The following is a 17,634-nucleotide window of genomic DNA, read 5'->3' as shown; positions in this document are numbered from 1 at the left end:
TAAGCCTTGATTTAAAGGCCGAGGAAGAAAAGCATACCCGCCAAGAGGTTCAGCTGGGTTATCTTTTCCCAAAGTGAGGAAAGTCACATTCTGCGACATTATCAAGTTAGAAGAACAAGCGACAATTGACCATATTTTCTTGGTCTTTATAAAGCATGAACCATGCTTTGAAAGCATTATCACCATTTGAAAACAGAGATCCCAATCTCTTAGATACTATCATTGGTGATATACTTGGGTATCAGAAGTTGAACCTAGAAGGCCCCCAGGCTAGAAGTGTAGCAGATCTATTTTCACCCTCAAATACAACTGTTATGCAAGAGATTGTTAAATATTAAATTAAACAATTATTAAATTCTTTAATAACCCTGTTTAATCAGGGGCTTTGGAGAGTGGAAGAAAACCCTCAAAGGTGTCCTAGGTGGGCAAAATGACTACAGAAGACCATCAAAAGCTCTACAGTTATGCAGTTTTTCTGTCTCTGAACAAAATCCTTGACATGTTCAAATTACTAGCATACTACACTATAGTAGTACTACAATCAGAAGGATTAGAGTGGGATGAAATAAGCCTTCTTTGGTTTTGATTTCAATAGACCTGTTAACACTGAAAATTTTTGAATAGATTTAATTTTTAGGAAATCCTTGACTCAAGCCATATTGGCCTAAAAGTAGCATCATGGAAAGCAAAATCTTCATAGGGATGCACTTGCTAGCACATGGCATTTCTTTGAGCTGCAAAGAACTACCATGAGCAATCTAAACCCCTTCCCAAGGGCTGCTATTTTAGAATCATCATGGGTTAACTGTGGCCAGTAGCTATGTACCCCACAACCACTCACTCAGTTTTCCCCTTTCCACCTCAGTCAGATAGAGGAGACAATAGGAAGAGCAAAAGTAGAAAAACTTACCGATCAAGATAAACACAGTTTAATACATGAAGATAAGGGGAAGAACAAACTGAAGTGATGCAGAGGCAGAGAGAGATGCCTCGCCATTTTTGAGCAATACTACCTCTCCCAAAATCCCTTCCTCTCCTTCATTGCAGAGCATGATATTACATGCATGGAATGCTGAGTTTGAGTTAGCCATCCAGATTATGATCCCTTCCAGTTCTTGCCCACCCTGGCCTATCACTGAGGGGACAGAATGGGACAAAGAGAACACCCTGACAATGTGCAAGTGCTGCTCAACAATAGCCAAAACACTTCTGTACTATCAACACTGTTTTAGCCACAAATCCAAACCACATCCCACACTAGCTGATGTGAAGAATATTAACTCCATCCCAGCTGGACCCAGTACAACAGCACACAGCCATAGAGTAATCATACAGCCATGGAGATGAATCCTAAGATTTAGACAAACTGGATAATTTAGACAAATTAGATAATTTAAATACATGATAATCAAGGCTAAAGCTATTTTTTTATTATAGTAAAGGCGTCCAACAATTTGATCCAGAATGTTAAACAATCGGTAGTTTTCAATGCAGCATGAAGCTTTATTGTTCTTGCTGAAAGCAAAGCCAGCAGCATGTAGCTAACAATTCATAAAGGTTTTCATAAGTATCATCAACACCCATTTAATCTTTTTACTCTTGTATAACCGCACTCTCCAGAAAAAGACTGGGCTCTACATAAAAGGCCATGAATAGAACACATTATGAATGTTATAAAATAATTTATATTATATAACATGTGAAATTCTATTTTAATACCTGACACTGCCAGCATCTGCTTTCTTGAAATGTCAATTTTAAAGGAATGGAAATAAAATTAAGAGCATCTTTTAAACAAATTAAAAAACGTCAAGTGAAAATAAACAAGTATTTAAAAAAAATCCACATATGAATGCAAAAGAATTTAGAATCTGAAATTGGATTGTCCTACTTTTTAATTTTTTTTTTTCATTATCACCCTGGAATATATTGTTTTTTAAAAACATGGTTAAACAATGTTTGACTAACAAGGGCGAGTCTGGGTGCTCAGTATGAAAACTGGGGCCTTGGAATTGTTAAAGACATGGAAAATAATTTTCTAATCTAGTGTTATACGCTACTAAGATGAAGTTTTTCATCTCATACTGATTGAACCTAATTTTAGAACTGTTTTATTTTAAAAAAATATTATATAATAAGGGATTTAGCAGCAGAGAGTATAGAAGTCCTCAGAAATTAGGTACTCACAGTAAAAAACAATTTAGCAGTTTCAGATATTTATACTTATAACTCTAATTATTGAGCAAGTTTTCTCAATAATCTTAAATTTTACACAAATTATGATGTTTCAAAAATCCCGAAGGAGTTGTATCCTGATCTAGGAAGAGATTCTCAAGAAACATCTGTCTGACTAGGCCTATACATAAAACCTGAATTTTTTCCTACTTTTACATTTTTATATTGAGTTACTTCTAATATAACACTGTATTTTGAGAAACAGTATTACTTTTAATTTAGTTATAAACAGAAGAATTCTTATTACTTAGTTGGTTTTATACATAAACATAGCAAACATGAGAGAATACATACAGTGTAAAACATTTTCTGTTTTTTTTGTTGCACTGTATTACATTTCAAATTTGAATATGAGTGCAAGTTATTTCACATGGCTGCAGTCCACCATTCTCATGGTGGTGCATTTTTGCCTTATAAAAATGCTGCATTTCAGAAATAGTGAAAAAAACTTAAATATTCTATACACAACTTCCTAGCAAATAATTTTCTATTATGTATTACTTGATAAACTGTCTTTAGTCAGTTACTAACTTCTAATTGGTGGGGTTTATGAATTAATGGAATTCAACAGACAGCCTGGGGATTCTATATAAGTATTTGACTGTATGATTAATATAGTTTTCTATAACAATGCAAAAAATCCCCACAAAAAACAGCCCCATGCTCATGAAGAGATTTTTCTCCTATGCTGTCAGCTAAACAAGAAGGTCTGGGAGAATGGAATCAATGAAACTTGGGTCTACTGTGGCTCTGTACCTTAGTTAGTTCACAGATGGATTCATTAATGTTTAATTAAGGGGTGAGTTCATGATATAGCCTTGCTCTCCCTGGAAGGCTAATAGGGTCACTCTTGTCTATTTAGCCATGTATTTTTATTTAGATTTTAAGAGCTTAGTATCTCAGGATCTCTAACCTTGTCACATTTGGTCAAAATTGGACAGTGCATTAAAAATTATTGGCAGGGGAATAATCAACAAGCAGTGTGATCACATGAGCCTTTTTTCTTTTATCTCTTCTTTAAATTAAAATACATCACATTTTAAATACAGAATTTGGCTATGCCATTTTTTTTTGACAGTTTAAATACTGGTATAGACCTCTTAAATCCTTTCAAAACAATCTTCAGAACACTTGCTGCCATGAGGTCTTAATCACCCTTCCCTGAAACAGTTCTCACAAGTTTACTTTCCTCTGCAGTGGTGCAAAAGCTTTTTTTAACTAAGAAACCCACATTCAATGATGTGAATGCATAAATGCTCCTACAGCACAGAGTCTCTGCGCAGCCTTAGAAAGTTTCTTAACAAACAAGTGTCCCACAGATTATCGGGAATATAAATTGCTAACCTATATCTTAGCTATGTGTCCAGAAAAAAAATAATGTTTGCCATATAGAAATTGTTAAATATTAGATTCAATATTTTTAATGTTATGAAAACATAACTAATTGCAGACACTTGCACACACAGAGAGACACACAATACCAGCAGAACATGCTCAAGCAACACATTCAAGAAAGTGTTTATTATCATAGGTAATAAAAATCCTAGGAAATTATGTTTTCTTCTAAAAGTGATAATGCTATCTATAAATGTGCCAGAACAAAGTGTTGAAGGTCATTTTACCGGAACATTAAAACTAACCATGAAGAAAAAAAGTTGTATTTACTTTCATAAATTCTTTTATTTCTTAAAAGGTATATTTCTTAGTATGATGTGTCCATTGTATTTTGTGAAAGAAGATTTTAAAACTAAATTAAAATTATCTTCCCTACAAAAGAGGAATTTTTTCATTAAAACTAGAACACTAGTCTTATTTTCCTGTATTCTGGAGGGATTTGTTACAAAACAAGAGTTAGCATTACATTTTTCAGTTTTATTAATTTAATTAAATTATTTGAAACTCCATTCTGTTAAAATGAAACTGAGACAATAATCTCATTCTCCCACACTTTGGTGTTCCAGATAATAACTACTTTTTAAAGCATGTTAGTACTTAGCACTAGAGAGATACATTTTCTAATTCTACTTTCTTTCTAAGAAACTCCTATAATGTTGTGTTTTAATTCCGAGATTAATCTCTGATAAATGTATCTAAACAGTTTACAGAACTGAAAAATTAGTTGTAATCCTTCCAAACAGAACAAGGTTAAATCCAATCTGTTCTGTGTCTGGGAAAACTAACTATCCAGATTATCTGTAACTACAAGCTCTTTTTGTAAGCAGAAGTAAAAATTTTGAAGATTGGCCCACTCTTATACCAAGAACAATATTTTTAAATAGTTGAATGATTATTGAAATCCAATAAGAAGCACGGCATCTCAGAAAAAAAAGAGTACTACCGAGGAAAAAAATTAATTGATGGTGAACCAACTGCTAATCTGTTGATTATGTTGATTAATGAATAATTATACAAATATAATTGAACTATTTTCAGAAAAGCTGTGTGAAATTTGCAGCCTGAAAAGTTTGAGGAGAGAAAATCCACAGCAATGCCTCCTTCTGTGGAATGATAACAATGATTTATAAAGCTCAAGTTATTTCTGCTGATTGAGCTCAGTTAAGATTGGTTTCACATGATCAGCTAAAGTACAGAAATCCATGATGTGTAGTGGCCCCACACGTTTGAACACACTAGGACATGCTCTTCTAGGTGATCCAAACGTTGGGGGTAGGGGAGTTAAAAGCTGTTGCTTTGTTTTCCCTACATTTTCCTCTCATTAGGATACACTCCTCTGCAAAGTTAGCCACTTCTGGTGGTCGGGAGCAAAGTCTCATTGTAAATGCACAGCAGGATAGTGGCAAAGCTGAGATTAATTCTCCATAGATTTATATAGACCTTTCTCACTGTTGATTGCTTGTACTGTTTCAAAGGTGCATGCGTTGCCTTTTTTTATTGCTGGTTACTGACTTTATTCCAGCATATGGTGGTTGGCGCCATGACACAAAGTGAACATTTTATACTAGAATTAAAGTGGATATTTGACAGTTTCTGTCAGAAAGTTCAGAGCAAAGAATTTGTGAGACAAGATTTATTGCATATTTTATATGGGACACATCTGTTTCTTTGCTATGTTTCTCTTTAAACAGAAAAATAGCAATAAAGTTTCTTTAAGAAACAAAGGCTGTCAATAAAAAGTATGAACAGAAAAACTACATTATTGAGAATGAATTTAATCATTTTGACCTTCTAAAAATGTGTTGCTTGGAAGTATGACAATCACTTTTCCCTTTTTGCTCAGCCCTATAGACTATAGGTTTTCAAACACACAGCTACCCGTATTTAAGGGTAAATAAAATAAAAATCAAATTAAATCTAAGTATTGATATTGGATATTCACATTTAAAATCAAGGTGAAATATTAAGGTAGATTTTGCCTATTTTTATAGAATCTGTAGCCGCATTTTAATGATATGAAATATGTTAAATAAACACCCCTTTTTCTGAAAATGTCTTCTTAAACTATAGATTAATTGTAAGATATATGGCAAACTCACCCATATTTATCTATTAATATCATTAAATCTGATATAGTTTGGCCTCTGAAGTTTAATTTAGTCTTGTTAACACCAGAATCAAAACTGAATTTGAAGAACACCTAGCAGGATCTTGTTCAAGAAAAAAACCTGTATGCATTAAACATGAAATTTTTAACCAACAGCAGTACTGTTTATAAAGATTCACATTTAGTGCAAAACCCAAAGATTCAGCTTGAGAAACATGAAGTTTAAATAGGTAGAATTAAACCAGAACAAAAATAAAGAAAACATTGCTTTAAAATCATATATGCTTTTATGAAAAGGCATGGGTGTCCTATTACTTCTAATTAAAGAGAACAGCCATGGAAAAATCCCTTCTGTCGAAATACATAATTTTAAACAAATAGTTATAATATATAGTTAAAAATACTTTTAGGCACAATACTTTCTTAAACAAATATATTGTAATTTCCTCTACAAAATAACAAATACTTGTCAAATTATCTCATACTTCCAAATGCATTAATTCTTGTTTTTAACTCAAAGATTTTATAGAAATTCAATTTATGTAGGAAAATTTATGTAGCTACTAGTTTGTAGTTTGAAATAAAGTGTTGATAATAAAAGGGTTCTAAAATCATGGGGATTTAGGGTTAAAAGGAAAATTAAGCTTAGTAGGCCCTGGAAAAATAAATACCCTGGGTACATGAAGGCCTTGTACCTTGCTAGAACTGCACCTGTGTAGCTAGTACATGATAAATGATATAATTGTTAGATGTGATGATTATTTAGTAATTAAAAAGAATTACTGTTTAATCGTAAGAATAATCATGAGAAACTGTGGTCAGGGACCTAAGAAACATCACGAGAAACTCATGCTTGAATAAAGTCAATGTATACAATAGAACAGTATAAGTTTAATAATTAATATGTAAGTTATATAATGATAGAATATAAAATACGTTCAGCTCGAAAGCCATATCGGAGTCAGATTTGGGTCTGTACCCCTGACTCCCAGAGCTCTCAATAAAAGCACCTCCATACAATCATATCCCGTGATTATGTGTGTTCCTGAATGCTAACAGTGTAAAAAAGAGGCAAACTTGGACCCGGAGTATTTCTCCTTCTTACCACAAATAAAATAGAGGATACTAACATGAAAAAATATTTTGTTATGATTCTTTTTAATGATGCTTCTACAAGAAACACCAAACTACATTCAAATACTGATTTTTTTTGAGCTTGTCTTCTTTGTGATATACACACAGAAGACTGCATTTGAAAATATGATCTCTCAATTTCTAAATAAAAACCTGCAAAACGACTATTCTCCTTATGAGGAGATCTTGGGAAAAGTAAAGCATGAGTGACACATTAGTCACGTGATTTAATTCATTCCTTGAAAGTACTCAGATACAATCATGATGAGAAAAATGAGCTTGCTTATTTTCTATTGACTCTATGCTGGGAGCATAGAATTTTTTCCCTGCAGTGTATGTAAACATTTTTAAATGTTTATGTTTATTCTCATATAAAGGAAAGAAGAGGCTATAATATTGGATAACAAGACCAGGGATTTGAGTGCACCAGCTCAGCACATCACTGCAGATTTTGTGCTTGCTGTACCTCTAGGCCTTTATTAATATTAATACCTTTGTGTTTATGAGATACCTCCTATCACTTGGAAATGGGTTTTACTCAATAATAGCAGTTAATCTGTGGAAAAGGCAATCCCAACTTTCCCATTAGTAGAAGAGTTAAATATAATTGCAGTCTTAGTCAAAGCTTTATTTGACTACCATTTTGATTTGATACTGTCTATTGCACCACACAAACACTATTTCTGAGAAAGATAATTAACACAAATAATTTGCATCTAAATTCTTATGTTGTAATAAAACAGTCACAATGAGCTTAACTCCTCTTAGGTTTTTTTTCTCTATTAAAACAAGAAAATCTTGAATTTTTATTTTAAGTTAATAAATCATATGCAGGTGAAAGTAATATGGAATTTGGTTCATCTGCATCTATAACCACAGAATATTCTTTTTATTAAGTATTTAAGAGGGCAACTTACTTTTAAAAAATTTCAGAAATTTGGAAAGAAATTTTAAATCCTGAGAACATTTACTTCATTCACGACAAAACCAAACCAGTATCAAATTACATAATGAAAAATGACTGGAATTGAAAAGGAAGAACAGTCAAGGGAGAACAGTCAAAGCTCCCCTATCATTATTTCAAATAGACATCATAGAATTAGCTCTCCTAATGAAACCTGGGGATTCTCTCTTCTAGGAATTTCCAAATTACATATAAGGAAAGAATTCCTGAAGTGTAAAGCTTAATAATCTTTAACATATGCCCTATCCAATTCCACTTCAAGTCAATGGTGGGTCAAGCCCTTTGTGTAAAACTGAAGTTAAGGAAACACACTCTAAACATTTACCAATAAACTGTACTGATAACTCTGTAGATAATCAAACTAAACACATTTTACAGAGCAGTTTTTTCCTTTTACCATGATTGTCTTTAATGTTTGAAGATTTCTGCTTGGTCAGAGAAGATACACTGCTCTGTATAGTCAGGTATCCCTGCCTGACCTAGGGCACCAGCAACCTCTGTAAATACCACATTCTGGTCCAGAGATGGCAACACTTTGTGGAGGGAACTTTCAGACTGTAAGACACTCCCAAGATTAAAGACTTCATACACATGTTTTGTACAAACAATTATATCCTGAAGTCAGTTCAGAAGCTGAAGATCTTAAAAAATATTTTTTGACACTTTCATAATGGTTGACTTGGGACAATGTTTAGATAGCTGAAAAATTCTGATGCTAAAAAGTTTGAATTGATTTATACGCCATGAAAGAAGTACTGGTCCAATAAACTTCATACATACATCTCTTAAGAGAAATAAAACTGCTGATTTCTCCACCTCAAGGTGTTCAAAAGCATGGTCAAGATTCTTCACAGGACAAGGGTAAATTTTAAAATATCTTTCCGTGACATCTGAAGCATTTAGGCACAGAAGTATCAGAGAAATTACATGAAAGCTTGAATGATGATTTGAAATCAGACTCTTTTACATTTCAGAGAAGCCGGTCTTTAATCACAGCTGTAATCTCACAATACTGTATTATCCATATGGTTTTACTCTGTCATTCCTCAATTTTGAGAGCTTAGTAGCAACCTGGTGCTATGTCCTCTAACTAGCTTGAAATTTCTGATAACTGCCCTATGAACATTGTGATTAATATTTTTGTTCTCAAAACAGTGGTCCATCCTGTTCAACAAGGCTGCAGGCTTTGGCTGTTCTTATTGCTTAAAGAGGAAATCAGAGTTTACACCATAAAAGAATCTAACCTAGAGAGCTTCAATTTCTTGATGAAATTTTCACTATCTAGTATTTTTTATCAATCATGCTCAAAAAATATTAAAACAGGATATTCATGTGCTTGCACAGGTCCAAAAACTAACTAAGAAAAAGTATTAACATACCAAAATGACAGAAGTCTACAGAGAAATTTAATGTAATTGCATATCAGATTAAGCATGCTATTGTCACAATCAATTTGTATTATGAGGTGCACTGCAGGGCATTTCCAGGCTTAATGGTGTGAAATTACAGAGCACAGGGGACAAACACAAACATGACCAGTGTGAGGTTAGGTACTGGGATCTCTTGAGTGTTTAACTTAAATACTGAAAGACCCAAACCAAGTGTGTTTGGGTCTTTCAATATTTAAGTGCATGTATCTCTTCTATCCAATCCTTTGCAATTCTTGGCTCTGCTCTTTCCTTGCAGTAGTGTCCTCCATATATGTAAAAAACTGCTCATAAATTATATAATCTAAAGTAATGAATCAGCGAGTATCTTTGTTTCCTTCAATGAAGCTCAGACAGAGATTTAAATTTTATTTGTTCACTGACTGAATATGAGAACATGAAGACAAAAGGAAAAAAAGATAAATAAGAGATCATGCAGGAGATTCCTAAGAGTATAGTGAAAAGAACTAGCTGGACAAAAAGAAAAGTCTAATAGAATCTCAGTGAAAAGCCAGCATATATAACCTACAGTTCTGTTTACCTCTAAATCTATAATAAAGAAAATGGAAGAAATACAGTGGATTTTAACAGAAAATAGAGGTTATAATCAGAATTTAAAGAGGATGTTGAACTCCACTATAGTGGTTATAGTAAAGGCATCAGTAATTCTAGGAATAGATTTTATAACTATCATATACATAATAATTTTGTATTAAATCAAGGGTATTAAAATTAACATTTATTATATCACTTAGTTGCTATGAATAGGAAATCCTTCCCTGTCACGACATGCCAGTGACTTTGTAACAGCCATGGTAATTCAGTATACCACAGTCAAATTGAAAGGAAGTTGGAAGGAACTGTTTTCTATAGGAGATTCCCTCCTTGTTTTCTAAAAGGAAATGACATTGCATTTTCAATTACCAGTTCTTCTAAATTACATTCATAATACACATTATAATAGAATGTAATCTTCCAGTTTCTATAGTAAGTAGTGATATAGTGAAACTGGCTATACTAATTTGATGTACATCTGCTTCAGAAATAATAAATTGAAAGCTTCCTGAAAAGTCATAGCTTTAATTAACACCAATTTTCAGGACTTTGATGTTTATAATTCTTCTGGTAGTGTGGGACAAAGTACTCACTTCAGAGCGAATTCTTATTCTTTGAATCAGTTCATTGTCAATGGCATTTCTTAGGTGGCATATGGATACAATCACATTCCAGGACAACTTTTTTGGTGTCTTATGGACTGGGGCTATTGTCTAACTATATAATCTCAGAGTACCACAGCAGTAAGGGTCTGTGCTTTGCAGACTCATGCCAATTTATGTAAATCACTCTTTCATCTGTTTAAATATGACAATCTTTTGAGTGATGAAAACAGTTATGTCTATCACAAAGTTTGAAAGATTAAAGTAATTCTCCTCTTGGCATATAAAACAGCGTTCCAGATCTGAACACAAACTTTGCCTGGTCTGTAATGTCATTGCTGGGAAGCATAAAAAGTTTTAAGCAAACATTATCACTGCAAGGAAGTATGACATATTTTTCATGTTTGACACTGAACATAAATATCCTCCCACACTGTTTAATGTGAGAACTGCATATGTGTGGCAGAGATAATAAAACATCTCAGTGAAAACAAATGAAATGAAAAAGAAGTTACGATAAGTAGAACAGAAATAAAGCTTTGAAGTTAAAAGTCTTCATATCTGTACATTTTATTCACAAGAGGAAGAATCAGTATTTGATATGCAGAGTGGATTGTCACACAATCTGGAAGAGTCTCATGCTTTGTAGGAATGGCTGTCTGTTAAAAGATAAATTTTTTAGCTGACAGAATAATTGCAGACATAATTGCAGGTAAGAAAAATCCTGGTCAATTGTAAGATCCTTGTACTGCTATTGCTCTTCTGCTGTTGTTTACACATGGTATTTTAACAGACAGCTGTTACTGAAATTTAACAACATTATTAAAAATTATTCTTGATTTTCTTAAGTCACGAATTCACCATTAAAACACTCAAGAGCTTTACAAATAAAATGCAACACAAGTACCAAAATATGGTATGTATTTTAAAGCAGAGGGGTACAACACAAGTGGGAAGACAAGTATGTGACTTAATTTAATATACAGGTTTAGAATATTTCTCTTTCTTTCTGTTAATATTCTTGGGGAGAAAAGCCATAATTTTATTGCAGAGAAGCAAGAATTTTAAACAGTTCCCAGAGGTTTCTGATATTTTGGGATGTCATTACAGACAAGCTTTACTAGGTAACTGCTTTGAGTAACAACTTAAAATATAATCTGTATATGTCTTAAAAATAATATAATATTGTCACACTATGAAAAGTAAGTGCCAGTGTAATTTTCTTCCTAATCTTTGACTGTAGTAAGATGTATAAAGGTATGTCCTGTTGATAAGAGAGAAAAAAAAAAGTATTATTGTAGCTTGGAAAAATGGTGCCTTGGAATGCTCTTAACTTCTGATTCACTACTGCTAAATGATATTAACATTGCTTTATACTTCATAGACTGCTTTGAAAGAAAAGCAAGAATTTTGAGTGGACGTATTTTTTTTCTGTAATATAATAAACTATTCTATCATCCTCCTACACTCAAAATATGTAGAGGGCTATAAACTAATAAAAGGTTGCTTTTCCAGGGTTAATGCAATAGACACTACTAGATGAGAAGAATAAATCACCATGTATAAGCACCTATAGCACAAGAACAACATCTTGGAGAGAATATTTACATATAGAGGAACAAGTAGGAAATGATGAACAAGAAATTCAAAGTTGGCCAGCTGCTAGCTTTTATCATAGTCATAGAATGGTTTGGGTTGGATGGGATCCTAGAGGCCATCTAGTTCCAACTCTGCTGCCAGAGGCTGTTTGGAACATGTAAACTAAGTGGTTCAGAGCCCCATCCAACCTGGCCTTGAACACTTTCAGGAATGGGGCAAACCACAGTTTCTCTGGGCAAATGTTCCTGTGCTTCACCAACCTTACTATGAAGAATTTCTCTCTTATTATCTAATCTAAACCTACACTTTCTCAGTTTAAAGCCATTCCCCCTTGCCCTATCTCTGCAGATCCTCATGAAAAATCCCTCTCCAGCTCTAGTAGCCTGTTTTAGATACTGGAAGGCTGCTGTAAGGTCTCCCTAGAACTTTCTCTTCTCCAGGCTGAAGAGCCCCAACTCAGCTCCAGCCTTCATGTCCCTCTTAATAGAATTTATTTCTTATTTTCTTTCCCGATGGACAACCTCAACAATCCTTTGTGGTGCACTTCAACAGACAAATAAGGAAATGTGGATGAAAACTCCTGTTCTATACCAGAAATCCATTTGAAAGTGCACTGGACTGGATGCATGCCCAGGTAGCTACCAAAAAAATTATTAAGAAGAAATCACTCAGCAGTTAAAAGTGGATTTGTGGACTGTTTCCATATGGTTGCTAAGCTTGTCTAAAAAACTCACTAGCTCCTGACATAATGATACAGTGACTAGTTTGGTCTACGACTGTTTTGCTATTGCATAGTCCCATAGATAGCACAGTGTTGACCTTTTATGTAGTATACAACACACAGAATTTGTAGCAAAGCAATTAACCTAACTAATGTTTCCCAAGTGTTAGGCCAGAATTCTAAACATAGGACAAATACTTTTTCTTTGGGATTAATCTCAATAGAATACTCTATTTGACAAATCACTCCCTCTCCATCTGACTTGTTACCTTGGTCACTCGGTGCATCACGCACTTTTCCCAAATAGCTTTACTTTCCACTACTAATGAAATTCAAAAACTACTTTGTCTTGACATCAGTCTACTTGCTTCCCTATGTTCTAAAATAAATGAATTCCTGTAGTAGCAGAGTCTTCATCACCAAGATACTTTATTCTTAGAGAAATGAAGAGAAGCAGATATGCTTTTCCTATGCTGAGTGCTAAAGCATAAAGACTTCTTCATTTTCACATTCCAGTCCATGATGGAGGAACCCAAGCCCAGATTAGTTTTTACATGCTTTCTGACCTGGACCCAATGACAAAGAACTTGGAAACATATTTTGCAAGATCCTGCATGAATGTGTGCTATTCATTTCTACATTTACTAAAATGGACAAACAATATTAAATAGTCAGGTGGCAAAACAAGAAATAAATTTAATTAACATTACTCACCTACCCTTGTATGTCATTTAGCTTCTGGTTTGCATTATTCTTGAGGAAATGCACAAGGAGAGTAAGAAATACTATGGAAAACACCAATGGTTAATGGTCCTTCTAGTGAGCTGCACAGTTGCAGTGACAAAAATTTCTTTTTGTCCTTTTCAAAATAGAGCATTTAGCATCTTTCTCATCTTTAGTCATCTAAGTATTCTGAGTATTTTTTTGCAGGAGATAGTTTCATATCAAAAGAGAAATTTTCTTCTAAGAAATTTTGAGCAAGAATTTAATGAATTAAAGAGCATTCCAGACAACACATTAATTTCATTCTTTCAAAGACCTTCTTGCATATCATGGCAATTTAAATGGAAAATAATTATGAACATATTTTTAACCACCCCATACAGTAATTTCAGTGGAAATACTGTAAGTAAATACTAATTTATAATAATTAGTTCTCCATACTATAGGAAAACTTATAGAATTTGTTACACATGATATAATTAGATTTACTAATTATTATTTCTACTTTCTAACAATTGAAGCCTTTTCCAAAAAGCATAGGCATATCAAATACAGCTAGTGAAGCATTAAGACAATTTACACATGATGTCTTTAATGTGGGATTCACAAAGTACTTGAGAAAGATTATCTTTCACTACAAAATCCAGCAAGAATAATTATTTAACATTCTGCGTACCAGGAAAGAGGAGCACTCTCTGAAAAGGATATTAAGCAACTGCTATCATCACATATAAAGTAGCTAAACTGGGAATAGAACCCAAAGCTTCTGGCACCTAATTCCCTGCTGAAGACACTGGGCTACATTACATCCAGTTATACAAACCAGCACTGACATCAGCAGAAGTACAGTTTATCCCCTCTGGCATTTTAGAATGTCAGTCTCCATAACACTCTCAGTGTTTTTTGTTACAACACAGCAAGTATTAGATTTAATTGGTATTAATTATAATTAGGAAATGTAAACACTTCAGTAAAGGCAAACCAGGATTTTTTTCCTTACAGTATTTCCAACTTCACATTGACTAGAAATGATGGGAATTGCGCGTGTGGGAAAAACCTCAATATCTATGAGTTCCAGCCCTATTTTCAAGCCAGAAGTTTCAGAAAAGCATCTCAGTTTTGGATACTTGCTGTGAGCTGGCAGAAGGATAACAGAAATTTTTTTTTTCTTACATTTGCTTAAACCAACCACAAGTCTTTTTTTAAACAAACAAAACTGAAAACAGATGCATATTGGATGCTCAGTATTATCAGCTAACTCCTAATTTCAGAGAAGCAGCTGAGTTTGCAAACACCTCTGATCCTTGACATTTGTCCAACACCTATTCTAGGGCCATAAATCAAGATGGGTTTCTGTGTTATTTTTCCCTATCTTTGGTGTGGAATTCTATAGGATTTCCATTCTAATGCCGCAGAAACTACCATCCACCATTAGCAATAATCAAATGAGTCAGGTGACCAACAGAAAATTAGACAACCTACTGAAAAGTCATCATAGAATAAGGTAGAATAAGATGTCAAAAGATGAGAAGTTAAATTACACAAAATTAAGTATGTCTGATTAGATACCATAAAGCATAACATTATAAAGCAAAACAAGAACAAGGGAACATGAGAAAAAGTGGACAGGTGAGTAATCCAGGTGGTTTTGCTCTTTCTAATATACAAAAGATCTCACAAAAAAGTGTCAAAATAAATATAATATATAGAACTTCCAGGACAGCTGCAGGAATGTATTCTCTCTCTTTTTTAAAAAAATATATACATTATTTCCACACATAAGGATTACATTTTCTGTCACACTGACAAAGATAAAAATATCTCAATTTTCACATCAATAGGCATAAAGAAAATATTTAGAAGAATATGTTTTTTCTATTTGAAATTATAATGCACAATCAAACTGCAACTTTATCTAAAGAAGAACTAGTCCTCTTCCAACTGGGTATTTTTATAATATTCCACGCATAAGAAAGCGGAGTGTGATAAAAAGGGTAAGTCAGCATTGTAGGAGAAAGCAGGTTCTGGGTTGTCTTTATTTTTTAGACTTCATTGACATGATTTACCACCCCTTCTGCTGGTTTTAGCTGGTGTGGAGCTAACTTTCTTCACAGAACTCCTATGGTGCTGTAGATTGGATTTGTGACCAAAAGAGTGCTAACACATCCATGCTTTAGGTATTGCTGAACAGTCCTGCATAGCATTCAAGCCTTCTCTATTTCTAATGCTGATGGGGATGAACAAGAAGTTGGGAGGGTCCAAGCCAAATAAATCAAAGGGATAACTCATACCATATGACATCATGCTCAGAAATAAATCTGGGAAAAAAAAGAGGAAGCAGGGGAGAAATTCAGAGTTTTGATGCTTGTCTTCCCAAGTAGAGGCTTTGTGTGATGAAATCCTGCTTTCCTGGTAATGTGAAATTTAGAAATGTGAGTTCTAAATGGAACTTAGAAATACTGTGGCTGGCAGGATTAGGGAAGTGATAAAACACAGTGTACTTGACACTGATGAGGCCACACCTTGAATCCTGTGTTCAGTTTTAGGCCCCTCACACAAGAAAGACCTTGAGGTGATGGAGAGTGTCCAGAGAAGGGCAGTGGAGCTGGGGAAGGGTCTGGAGCACAAGTCTGAGAGCAGCAGCTGAGGGAGCTGGTGGTGTTTAGCCTGGGGAAAGAGAGGATCAGGAGAAGCCTCATCACCCTCTACAAGTCCCAGAGAACTTGGGGGGGGGTCAGTATCTTCTCTCAGGTAACAAGTCACAGGACAGGTATGTCAGGGGAGGTTCAGATTGGATGTTGGAAAAAATGTCTTCATTGAAAGAGTTACCAAGTATTGAAACAGATTACACAGGTGACTAGAGGAATAACCATCCCTGGAAGAGTTCAAAAAGAGTGTACTTAGTGGTAGAACTGGCAATGTTAGGTTAATGGCTGGACTTGATAATTTTTAAGAAGTCTTTTCCAGCCTTAATAATTCTAAGAAATGGCTGAACACCTGTTAAGTGATGGGAAGGAGTTGATGGAATTCTGTATTTCACATTGCTTGTTCACACAGCTTTTGCTCTCCCTATTGATTTGTCTGTATTTCAATTCACTAATTTACTTCCATTCACCCTCCCACCCTCTCCTTGCCTCCCCACAGAGGAGCAGCAAGCAAACGGCTGAGCAGTGCTAAGCTGCCAACTGCACGAACCACAGCAGCCCGGGGTGTGGTAAGAATTACAGAATCTCTGGCACCATTGTGGAAGACACCATTTGGTTAGGGTCTGGCTAGACCTGGGCAAAACTGATTATTGCAATACTTTGGCAAGCTAGAGATCATAATGGTTCTGTAGAAATACAAACATACATATACAGAGTACTAATCCAATCTTGATGTTATTGTTAAACTGTAAGTGAACATTTCCAATTAAATACATTAGAAAGACAATGAAACTGTCTTGCAGAGACATCAAGATTTCCATTACATTTTTTGTTTTAAAAATTCAGTGGCGAGGAATTTGCTGCTTAAATACTGTCCAAATACACTTGCACCTAAAATAATTATATCAGATAAGTATATCCATTGAGCTCCATGGCCTAGGAGAAGGGTAAAGGAGAATATTAGCTTATTTACCAGTACAATTTCACTGCTACTTTTGAAACAGCCCATTTTCATTTGTCAAAGTATTTACACAAGGCAGCCTCACGAAACAAAGTTATTAAAAAGACATTAGGACAATCTTTATAAAAAGGATTAAGCTAATTAATAAATTACTATAATAATCTTAATGATCACTAATATTCTGTCTTGATGAGCAGATTCAGATAGTTCAATTGACTTCTCAGATCACAATTTCTACGAGAAATACAATTAAACTTTTAACAATTCTAATATCTCTGTCAAAAATACAGAATTTTACCTAAATGTTTACGTAAAAAGATTGCACTCCTACAATGAGAGAGGGGAAAATCTCTTCCTGCATATATTTTCCACAACTCCAGAAGCAATGGTGCTGGCAGAAGCAGGTGATAGGGAACACAGTATGAGAAGGAGCAGGATTGTTGTTTCCAACAGAAACCTGCATTTACATTGTTTTCAGTTGACCATCACATTGCAACTCAGTTTTCACCCACTATTTCCAGACTCTAACATGGTAAATCACTTTTTATAATGCTTATTTCTGTTTC

At 34.2% G+C, this 17,634-nt stretch overlaps 1 protein-coding gene across 8 annotated transcripts in view; it reads right to left on the bottom strand.

Moving 5' to 3' along the window:
* Positions 1-17,634, bottom strand: part of FMN1 (formin 1) — a 171,803-nt gene that overhangs the window by 19,161 nt on the left and 135,008 nt on the right. The gene's annotated exons all lie outside the window — the stretch shown is intronic.

The sequence above is a fragment of the Lonchura striata genome, chromosome 5 (assembly GCF_050655825.1).
Source record: "Lonchura striata isolate lonStrDom1 chromosome 5, ASM5065582v1, whole genome shotgun sequence".
In the NCBI taxonomy this organism is placed as follows: domain Eukaryota; kingdom Metazoa; phylum Chordata; class Aves; order Passeriformes; family Estrildidae; genus Lonchura; species Lonchura striata.
The sequence above is the reverse complement of the archived record's forward strand: the minus strand, read 5'-3'. Positions and strand labels throughout refer to the sequence as shown.